This window comes from Argiope bruennichi, chromosome 3 (assembly GCF_947563725.1).
Source record: "Argiope bruennichi chromosome 3, qqArgBrue1.1, whole genome shotgun sequence".
In the NCBI taxonomy this organism is placed as follows: domain Eukaryota; kingdom Metazoa; phylum Arthropoda; class Arachnida; order Araneae; family Araneidae; genus Argiope; species Argiope bruennichi.
The window spans coordinates 51505739-51517983 of record NC_079153.1 but is presented as its reverse complement, the minus strand read 5'-3'; positions in this window follow the sequence as shown (position 1 = coordinate 51517983).

Below are 12245 nucleotides of genomic sequence, written 5' to 3'. Positions count from 1 at the left end.
ATCACCAAGAAAAGTTGAGGTGTTACACTAATTTCACAAGAAATATTTTTAGTGTAAGCGTTAGTAACCTTCGCTGGCATGTTTTATACCTATAAATAAGATAATCTATCAAATTAAATGCTCCTTTATTTTCTGTCTCCTAACTGTAGTAGAGCAAGGAATAATCTAATTAGATAGTAAGTATGAACTAATTAGATAATAGTTGAGAACTCTGGATGATCACGTGACAGTGGATGTGTTGAGTAACTATGCGTTTATAACTCCTTATGATGTCTTCGTGACTTTTTTAGCTTAGTTCGAGATCAAAAATCCTCACTATAACATTTTTTTTCTTTTCTTTTCAGTGATATGACAAATGCTCCAGAAGTTTAAATTTTGGACAGTAAATTTTTGAAATGTAAACTTCTTAATATTTTTTTTTTCTCAAAATATGAACCTATTATTAAACATATTTGAAATGATTTGCGTTGTTTAATGATTTCTTCGCATCATTGCAAGTGTTTGAAATTTAAAAACAAATGGTTGGGACTAAGGTGCATGAAAATGAAATATTTGTTTCGACTGCCTTAAACCATAGCCGTTGAACTCTTCGACTCTCTATTCTTTAATGCCTCTCCCAATAATAAAAAAATTAAATTGAACAGAATGTGTTGTTCTTGTAAATAGCGATATCCTTTTTACTTAAATCCCAAGTAGAAAAAGAAAATTCCGATTTTTCTCTTTAATAAATGAGAATTTGTTTAAGCGGGCAACATTCACAGTTTTTGCAGCTGTAGATAAGTTTGAAATGAATTGAAGACTGTTTTATTGATGTTAATTATACAATTTACTATATCACAGCCATGTTTTTACTTTAGGCCTGTTTTCTAGGAATATATTATTATTCCATACAGAACTGGATTATATGAGAATCGCTATCCGCTTCTACTACTTTAAGAATAGAAGACAGCTGCTGCCTGTGCTTGAAAATTATTTTACAAGCAACATCATCTTAGAAGCCTAATTATTAATTTAGAATAATCAAATTTTAATTTAATCCAATTTTAAAGAGTTTACATTATTTTCTCATTGTACTAGAAGATAGAATTCTATTAACAAATACCATACCAGAGAATAAATCATTATTCGTTGATAATATGCATTACCGGAGGTTAAGAGATTTGGAGATAATTTTTTACAAATGAAATGTTATTTACAGGTATCTCATTTTTTATTCCATCTGATTTTTATTTTTATTTTACAAGAGGTTTTTTAACTTTGTTAAAAACTTACAAATGATTTTTTTTTGAGAAAATTTTTATACTTACATTCAAAGTGCCATTTTCCCTGTGTGACAGAAACTCTTCTTCGGAGACTTTGGTAGAATATTCGTTTTCTGTTTATTGCATGGAAAACATGAATACATATTTAAATAAAATCGATAGAAATAAAAGAACATCAGGATCGAAATTTTAATAAGCATTTTTGATTAGGACAGGTTTAATGCTACTAATTTAAATTCCTTAAAGAAGCAATGAATTTAAGATATTTTAAGATACAGACTAATATAATTTTACATATTATTGCTAATAATATTTAATCTTAAACATTTGTTAGAAAACAATGAATGACTTTAGTATATATCTTGAATATTCACATTTTTATGCAATTAATGTGAATACATTTAAGTGTTGAATTTAAAAAGCCATTAACCATCATTGTTTGTCAGTGAATATTAAGTCCACCTCATGAACTAAATTAAATTCCTTAAATTTTTCACAAATATGTTTTGGCAAAATTTGACATTTGTCAACTACATCCATTCATTGTGTCTTATAATAATATTTATAGTGAGCTATGATCCCTTGCTTCACATTTATCAGCTGCGTGCATCTAATTAAGTATATCTGGCAACAGCCAATTAAGTGTATCATCAATAAAATAGTTTCAGTTTCTTGTTGACGTCTGACCTTGCTTACCTTGCATTTACACCTATTGGGGAGTAAGCACCTCGAATATGAGGATGAGAAGATTCCGGCATGGCGTTTAGAGTTCGCCACCTGAATGGATACAGAAATGGTGGGGGTCAGCTACCTCCTTCTGATGATGGGACTTGCTTCTTACGAAAAGGGTTGTACCCTGGCCGGTGATGGCCCTTAAGACTCACCTTTAATTCCCGCCCATGATGTTGCGGTGGTATAGTCATTCAAATTTAATTCAAATGCCTTTAATTAGGCGAGGCAGTGTAGTCTTGTGGGGATACACCGCATTTAATAACTTAAAAAGTTATTACATGTCTTTAAAAGTAAAAAGAATAATCCCATAAGCATTTTCTTCTTCAGAGATTAAGTTTATCTCAAAAAATTTGACCTATTTATTTATCAGTTGCGAAGATTCGTGAATTTAGGTATCACAGTTCACATATTCCTTGAAAATTTCCGCTTAGGTGAAGACAGTCTTCCTCATCTACGATCATAATTGTATCAATTCTTTTAATGATACAATTTTATTTTTATTATTTCGAATCTGAGCTACTTCCGTGCTAAGGAGATGAATTTTATCGCCTGAAATGCATTCAACTTTTCGTGACTATTTTGTTTGAAAATGTTTGTATTTACAATTTGATCTTATTTTTTAAACATGTTTTTAAAATTGTGCTTTCCTTGTTTGTGTTTTTTTCCAAATGCGCAGGTTGATAGATTCTGACACAGTTTTGGAAATAATTCTAACTCTCACCATAAGTTTGATGCAGTTTAATAATAAACGGTCTATTTAAACAGTCAGAAATGGAGTATATTTTTTATCAATTCTGCTTCTATTATTAAACTGAGCCAATAAACTCCATCTAGCCAAACAAAACTTTAGAGAAGTCCTCTGAATACTTACATAAATGACGACACAAAGTAAAAGAACGAGGGGATCTATATACTTAGTCCCACTATAGAAATTGTTGCTTTCAAATGCGAGAATTCTTGAAGGTATGAGATGATATACGAGGCCATTTTCATCTATACAGTACACTCCTGAGTATTTGGCTTAATGTGGCGGAAGTGTAGGCCGGGTAGGCCAAAGTTCTATGAACTCATTTCTTTGCCCACCAGTACCAATTTTTATACCTAAACTCACTGTTATAAAACGTATTTTCTCACTTCTTAGTACTCAATAAGTCCTCCATTTATCTCAAGCCACGAAGAACGTGAACATGGCCGCGGCTCGGTCAGTCATAGAAGCCGTTGCCGGTAATATGTCGAGTTAAAATTGAAGACTCTGTACTATAGTTTATATATGTTTATATACTGTACTGCACGTTTCAAGAATTTATTATAGAAAAAGTAAATTAAAGGGCATAAACCTCTTCACATTTTCATTATGCATTAAAATTAGGCATTAATTCTGTAGTGCCTAACTTAAATGCAGGAAACAAACAAAAACATTGTCGCAAATCATAGGCCTAAGTCTTCAGAAAATTGACTCAAACAGCTTTTACATTTCACTGATAAATGATACTCAGATATGAAAAGATAACCCTAAGATAAGAGTCAAAATTTACAGTTTTTAGTTTTTGGAAACCCAGGCCGGATAGTACGGAAGCTAGATAGTGGCGAGCTGGATGCTCGGGAGTCTACTGTATTGCAAATGTCCTTTAGATGGATTTCATAAATTCCAAATTTTCGAACACTTCATCATCTTTTGTAATTGCACATATTTAGATTTTCCACTTGCTATTCCTCTCTTGAAATTTATTAGAGAAATCTCGTATCTCATTTTGAACTTATGAACTCACAAATATGAAAAGAGAGATCTTCTGCATTTAATTTCTGAATTTGTTTCACACATTACACATTCATAACTCCATTCAAGGTAATATTTTATACACTGCATTGTGTTAAAAATTGAATATAGATGCCATCTACTTTAAGAAATTTGCGTTTTTGCAATGCAAATTGTTTGCGGCAAAGTTTCCAATATATGTTGTCTTATTTTCGATTTTCTTTTTTTCATTTATAATAATTTTCATTGTTGAAAATTGAAAATTTAATTTTTTTCAATTCTACTTTTGTTAACCCCACAGCTTTATCAGATTCTTTTAAGATTTCATTTTTATTTTTCAATGAAGGTGCTTTATGTTTTCAAAAAATTTTAGAAATAAACAAACGAAGTATCAATATAGAAAAATTATGAGTTTTCAAGCACATAAAAAAATTGTTGAATTTTTATGTTTTCGAACAAATAAGTATATGCTTATCAAACAAACTTGTTCAATGAAGTAGTCTAGAAACGAAACTTCCATTGACCATTTTTCTTATGCGGGTATAGGGATAAGTATGCTCTTAGATATTTTGTCGTTCTTGCATCCTTTATCTGTAAATGATATGGAGGAAAATGTTTTCATCCCATCTGCATTTTGAAAATTCGTTTAATTAGAATAGAGAATTAAGAACGAAGTTAAAAAATTTATGAAATTTAGAAAAAGGATAAAAAAAAGTTTAAAACAGGGAAAAAATTAAGATTTTCAATATTTCTATAAGCATGAGAGGTTATTTTCTGGACGAAAGTCAGGACCTTCTCAAAAAAGAATCCCTGGTTTGAATATCTGTCAGGAAGGTGAGTTTCGATAAAGTCTTCCGGCTCATTCATACTTATTCCTTTTTTATTTCCATTTATTAATGCATAATATCTTCAGTCTCGCATAATAAGGGTTATCTCCTTCAAATGAAGCAAAATAATTTAAAAAGAAACAGTCAGTGGAGAAATTTATTTCTGTAGTTTTACTATGTATAAAATTTCACTTCTATATTACACTCTTTAATGTAATTTTTAAAACTTAATATAAATTTTCTTTATTGAATAGTAATTAAAGTGGATTACAAAATATAATTTTTTTTGCAGGAAATATATCTGAAAAAAATTAGACAATGATGCGAAAACATTGAAGGATCAGTAATTTACAAATAATCGTATTCAAAGTTATTTTTAGTTTCATAAATGATTTTAAAAGAAAAATTCTCTTGAATACATCTATTTTTGAAAAGAATATATAATTAATTCTTGAGAGAAAGGATTTTACAATATCTGAAATTAAATACTAGGTAGTTTATATTTCTTTATCACTTCTTACTGTTATGTAATGGTTTTAATAATAATATTTGTTTGATTTTATTTAAAGCATTTTAATCTTGTTTCCTAAAATCTCTTCTTTTTTTATATTACCAAACCCCGACTCCCCATAATTATTCATGTAATTATGAATTCAAATAGCTAAAATTCTGTCAGTTTCAGTTTATTTCTTGCCATCTGACATGTCTATGATACAAACAATAGGATTCACTGAAATTGAGATTGCGGGTATGTAATAATATGTAGAGATGTATGGTGGATTTAATTATGCAGGAAGGATTTTTTATATAGTAATATTAATAAAAGAGTATCATTTTTTTCATAATAATTAAAATCCAAATATTCTGAGTATTATGCTTTTTAATTCCTATAAAAACAATTTCTAGAGACAACAGCTTTGACAAATTCTTTGACACACGCATTTCCAAGCAAGGCTAAAATATTTAATAATTTATAATTGTCAGGATTTTAATTGTATATCACTACAATTATATCATATATTGATTTTAAATTTTAAAAAATTAACCGTTTCGAAATTTGTGAAATTTGAAAACAGCGTAGTAATAAATTTCTGAAAAACTGACCGTTAACAAATAACTAAATTCCTTTTTGTCACCATATAATTTTAATGACTTTTAAGTGCTATACAATTTTAATTGCTTTCAAATACCGCATGATTTCTGCAATAATTGTCAGAATATAATTGAAATTTTCTTACCTTGATGGTTATCCGACATATCGGCTTAAAATTAACTTTTATTACTTAAGCATTTGAGAAAAATTTGAACAAGAAAAGGTAATTTTGAATTAAAGTTCATTTAAAATTTATCTAATAAAAATAGGTTTCTCAACAAGACAGAAGACAGATTTCCAGTGTTTAAGATATCTATGTATATTCAGCGAAAATGACTTGAATTTTGTGATGGCAGTGGTTGTTTAAACGTCAATCTTGTGGAATTGTTTGCCTCAAAAATTTCGCTTTTATCTCCGCTCCGCAGAAGAAAAAAAAAGCTTTTAATTTGATTAGATCTCCGATTAAGGGATGAAAGGATTACCTATTTCTAGGCTGGGTGTGGTGGCATACCCCTATTAGATGTCTTATGAATAATAAAATCTACTAATTAGTCAACAACGCTACTTTTTCCGTTTAATATTTTAGCTTATGAATGTAAAGTAGCTTCACTTGTTAGAAAATAAGGGTTTAACTGGATTGTGTAAGCATCATTACATGCACAAGTGTCCATAAGACAAGCATTTTCATCAGGCAACTGTAGAGGAAGCGAATCATTTATGGCCTAATGAAGATATGCAAAATGGAGAGGAGAGTCGCTATTCTAGTCATTGAAGTAAACAAGCCACCTAATATGAATATGACAGAAACCAGAAAAAGACACATGTATCAAAAAGAATGAGATTGTCTAATATTTTAACATATTTTCTGTTTATGTAATTTTGTGATGAAAAGCTAAAAGGTAAAGTATGTGTATACACATTTAGTCTGTGAAATTACTGATTATATGCACTGATTTCATATGAATACTTGATGCCCCATCAGCAATTTCTGGCAATGTAACCTACATTCTTATGCATCGTATTTGTTATTATTATATTGTTATTACAACTATTTTGTAAGCCGACGTCCTGGCATAGGGGTAGCGCATCTTCCCCGTGATCTGGGCGTCCCGGTTTGGTCATGATTGTTCTTCCTGCTCTATCTGTGAGATGTGTGAATGTGCCCTCCTGTAAAAAGGGGTTGTGCAAGCGAATGAGTGATGCGTGAGTAGTCAAGTCGTACTCTTGGCCCAAGTTGGTTCTACGATAAAAACAAGAGGCGCTCCCCCTTAGGCTTAAATCTGCTGTCTTAGAACAGCGGGCTTGTCCGTGGCAAACAACAAACAACAACAACTATTTTATAAAATTTTGCAGAAGATTTCTGCAATAAAATTTATACCCACTATTGTAAATCAATTTATAAAGATTAATAACACACTAAATGATAAAAATTTAATCGAAAACAAACTAACCTTTTAGAGCTAATAACATGACTACTTCATTCTACGAATCTTTGATCAATAACTTTAAGATATAAACAAAGTATTGAATATTAGAGTGATGTTAATAATATTATAGCGTAATATATTATTAATACTGAAGGACAGGCAAAGTCATCAGCATTAAATATGAGTTTCTAAAATACTTTTTTACTTTTAATTTTTTTTAAATATAGCTGTTTATAATTTTTATGTTTGTTTTCTAGATTTTTATTTTTATCTTTATCGACATATAGCAGAAACATTTGTGGAATGGCTATTTTGATTAAGTCAATAAAAAAAACCATATAGGCGATATATGGCTTAAAACTCACATATTTCATTATATGCAACTAACTTTTTTTTTCCTTTAAGAAACATATTCTTACCTAGAACTCAATGTTTTCAAATTTCGAAATGAAGCAAAAAAAAAGTAATAAATATTACTTTAATCAACGTATTATTGACTTGAATAAATTTCATAAATTTTAATTTTTATATTTATATAACTATCTTATATATTAAAGACAGCAGAAAGAGATTATCTGCAAAAACAAAAACCTTTAAAAAATGTCTACATTATAACAAAAAGTAAAGGACTATTCTGGCTCCCATAGTTATTATAATACCGATATTTTTAATCGCCAGGCGATGTTACTTTTTTATATTCAAAGAAAAAGAATTATAATCGTCAAAACATTTGACTTTTGGATTTTACCAAATTTCTACATTTCAGATTTACATGAATCCGAAAAAAGATTTTTTAGAATTGCGTCTGTCTATCCGATTTTGAAATAGATAACTGAAAAATGGAAATAATTAGGGAGTGCAATTTGATTTGTGGTCTTTACACAGAAATTATATTTTGATATCTAATTTAAGATGAAATCCCTAAAGGGAAGGTTATTCGTTAATCCAATCATTAGCATGTCAACAGGGCAGCTGAAAATTTCAAAAAGTAAGATCGATGAAGCTTAACGTATGGCACTGACTTCAAATTTTATGTATTTATCACAATTTAGATTAAATTCGTCTGTTAGTCTGCATATCCGCGTGTTAAATAAAAACATAAAAAATTAGAATAATGAAAACTAATTGATTTCTTATTGTCTTGTAATTATGATTATCGATTTGCATCACATTTTGAAGTCAATCGGTCTAAAGAAAGACATTAGAAACACATAGTCTATTTTCTTCGACATCATAAAAAGCATAGAGACACAGTATACGAAAATGTCGAAAAGAAACATTTCCCATTTCTCTGTACAACTCATGAAATATGTAAGATTTCGTTCAATGATTACTTATGTTGTTTGTTTTGTTTGTTTTCTTATGGCACTTGCCACTGACAAGCCCGCTGTTACGAAGACAGCGATTTAAGCCTGAGGGGGACGTCTCTTATTTTTTATAGCAGCGCCAACTAGGGCCAAGAGTACGACTTTGCTACTCACGCATCACTCATTCGCTTGCACAACCCCTTTTTACAGGAGGGCACATTCACACATCTCACAGATAGAACAGCAGAAGAACAACCATGCCCAAACCGGTACTCGAACCCGGGACGCCCAGATCACGGGGAAGACACGCTACCCCTATGCCAGGACGCCGGCATTACTTATGTTATGAAGTATTATTAATTTGGTTATTTAAAAATTTACATCTAGAGTTTTTTTTAGAATTTTTATATCATTAGATAATATAACCTTATAAGTCTATTTACGTTTCTTAGGAAAATCTGAAATGTGTATATTTTAATCAGGACCCAAAAGCTAATTCCTAGATCCTTAGATATAATGTATTTGGAAAACAAATATATTTGAAAATACTGCTTTAAGTGTCGTGAAGTATTAAGATTTATATAGGGATAATCAATGAATGTTCAGCTGAAAAGTTACGGAACTTAATCATATTTAATACTTTAATTTCAACATCATAAAATTGTGAATAAAAAAATTATTCCAGTCATCTGCGACCAAACTTGTAAAAAATTTGAAATTTTACAAATGGTGATACTTAGACAATAGTGCTCATAAATTCTAAGATGTAAGGAATCTGAGGCAAAGAATATTCGACAAAAATTTTTGAATTTTTTTTTATTATTATCGTGTAATGAAATATTTCAAATCCTAAGATGATTGGTATTAATCATCTTGATTATTACACATATCTGAATTATATCTGAATATTGTAACGCGAATAAGACATGTCTTGGTATCTTTAATATTTTACGACTCTATAAATGAAAGAAAAATTATTATCGATTGCAAAATTTTATATAAATAATCAAATAAGAAAATACATTAGTTGATTATATTTATACATATTTGGAATGGAAAAGCAAAGGAAATAAATTACTCGAATGTGTTTATTTGTTCAATGAACAAAATGCTTCAAATCAAGAAGGTTTCCAACATTGATTTTTACATCTAATAGGAAAGAATCTGGCACAAATCACTATCTAATAGCGTTTTGTAACTATGGGTCGTCATCTATAACTGAAGGCCATCTGATTTAATGATCAATCAGCATTTTTAGAGCCCTGATGTATGAAAAGAGATTTCATGTTGAACTTCAAATAGCAAGTTGTTGTTTAAAGAACTTAAAATGCCTAGGAAAAAATTACATTTTCAAGGGAAGAAAGATGTTTATCTTTTTCATTTTCCTCATCTTCAGTTTTATTGTGAAATTTAGATTTAAAATTTCAAAGAGAGAAAGGTTTTTCAACTAAATCCTTCTTATTAAGACCATAATATGCAGATATATTGCAAAATAAAATGAAAAATATCGGAAGCAAAATTATTTAATAAATATTTCTTCTTCAATAAGAAAAAGTCAAAATTAATGGCTACATCAGGGTTTTTTGTACTCGAAGTTTCGTAAAATAATAATTGAGTTGCAAAAAATTTAGAGAAAACATTTTATAGATACTTCAGCATTGAAAGCAAAACTTCAAAGTGTTTTAATAAGTTACATAAAATATTTAATCCAAAACTTTTTGGTATTTTATTAAAAATTTCATTTATTTTTACGTTGCAGACTTTTTTATTTGTATTTTTTCATATTTTCTATTTATATCTTTCCTGGGATTATATAAAGATTCTTCCTCTTCTTTTTCTTACTGTCTCCAGAAAAGTATTCTGGAACTTTCTCTGCTGGTATGAAAGCCGAAGATCTCTCAGTCACGGGATTCTGAGTTCAGAGTTGTGCAGAGCTTGTATTTGTACTTCACTCATTGAGTTGAGTTAATAAATTGATTTAGCTTTACTCCCTGCGTGTCATTAAGTTCCACGCTAATGTACCTACGTGACAGTATTACTGATTTGCAAAACTACATAATTGGATATAACCCAGAAGGAAAACAATTTCCCAAATTAAAAATTTTTACAGTTTGAAAATTAAGAAAAGATAGAAATTCACATGATTTATAATTATGAATTTATAATTTCTTTCGCTAAGTCAGCGAAAATAATCTCTCTTTTTCTCTTTTTTTTTCTTATTTTATTTTCCAAATTTGCAAATTCTTTTAATTATCATCTGCCTGACAATGACTGAGATAGAAATTTAACAATTGCAATAAAGAAAGAGTTATAAGTCAATTCATTATATATTTATTTTCAAGATAATAAAGAAACATGAGATTTTTTTTCTCTACGATGCGATGCACTACCATTTAAAGTAGCAAAGAATTTTATCATTCATGAAATTTGTCTCAGCTTTTCAAAAATTTCATGCAATCTTTTATAGAATTCTATTTCAAATGAAATGAAATTCGTATAAGACCCTATCAATGGAGAGGACTCATGTTGCAAGAAACTTCAACAACAAAATTAAAGGCGCTTGCAATAGCTTCAGATAAAAACATCTAAAGAGAAATAATGTAAAATATTAGGTTTCATACAATTCAGATTAATTTCTATCAGATTTAGTCAGTTTATTTGGATTAACAAATAGAACCAAGAAAAATGATAATATTTCAGTAATTTTTATAATGATTACTTTTAAAATGCCACGAAATGAATTGTGATCGTTTGATATCCTATTTAGATAAATAAAGACTATTTACACATTTCTTGAACGTTTTTTTTATAATATAATTAAAAAAAGTTTCGCTTGAGGCAGTTTTTTCCTACATTAATTAATATATCAGATTATAAATTATCATCTGATAGTAAAGTTTTCTTTCCTTTAAAACATGCGTTGTGGTCTTTACTTTTGTTATTTCTTTCTGAGGAAATTATTGCTAGGCTATTATTTAAAAATGCAGTAAAGGCCTTGGAAATAGTATTCTAAAGGTACAATAATTGTGATTGCTAATAATAAAGATGAAAAAATTAAAATGAGTTTTCTATTTATATTAATTTATTGATTATTATTTATTACAATTTATTGAAATGAGAATTCCGATTCCGAGACGAAGCATCTCTTTACGAAAATATGATTTAAAAAAGATCTTTAATTTTAAAAGAAAAATCATAGTTAAAATAAAAAATGCTCTAAATTTCTTCTACAATTAAAATAATAAATGTTTGGAATTTTTAAAAAGCGAAGATATAGTTTTCGAATCTGTCTTCTGCTTGAGAAACAATTATTTGATTGAAAATGGAAAAAGTTGTAAAATTTGCTGTGAATATTTTCAAGCTAATCTAATAAAAACAGTATTTAATACGAAATCTTGTAGGAAAAATTTTAAAATTTGGTTTAAAAGAATCTAAAAGAACGCATAGCAAATAATTAATTGTGTATACAGTATTAGCATAAAATGTAAAATGATAACTAAGAACAAGGCAACTAATATAAAACAAAAAATTAGTATTTTATTTAAACTAGGTTTATATTGCAACAAAATTATTCAAAAAATAAGCCGACCCTACGCTCCTTAGCACAAATTGAGCATCATTTTTTATCACTATACCTGAATTTGATCACATATAGTGATGTTTATATCATAATATATAATATAATTACAGAAATTATTTTAAAAAATGCTTAAAGCACTAGAAACCAAATAGCTTTATAAATAATCTTAATATTTAATAAGCATAATGTCTCTCAATTTTGAACAGTAAACTCTATTAAATCTCACAACAGTGAATTGACAGAGAAGAGCTGAAGTTCTTT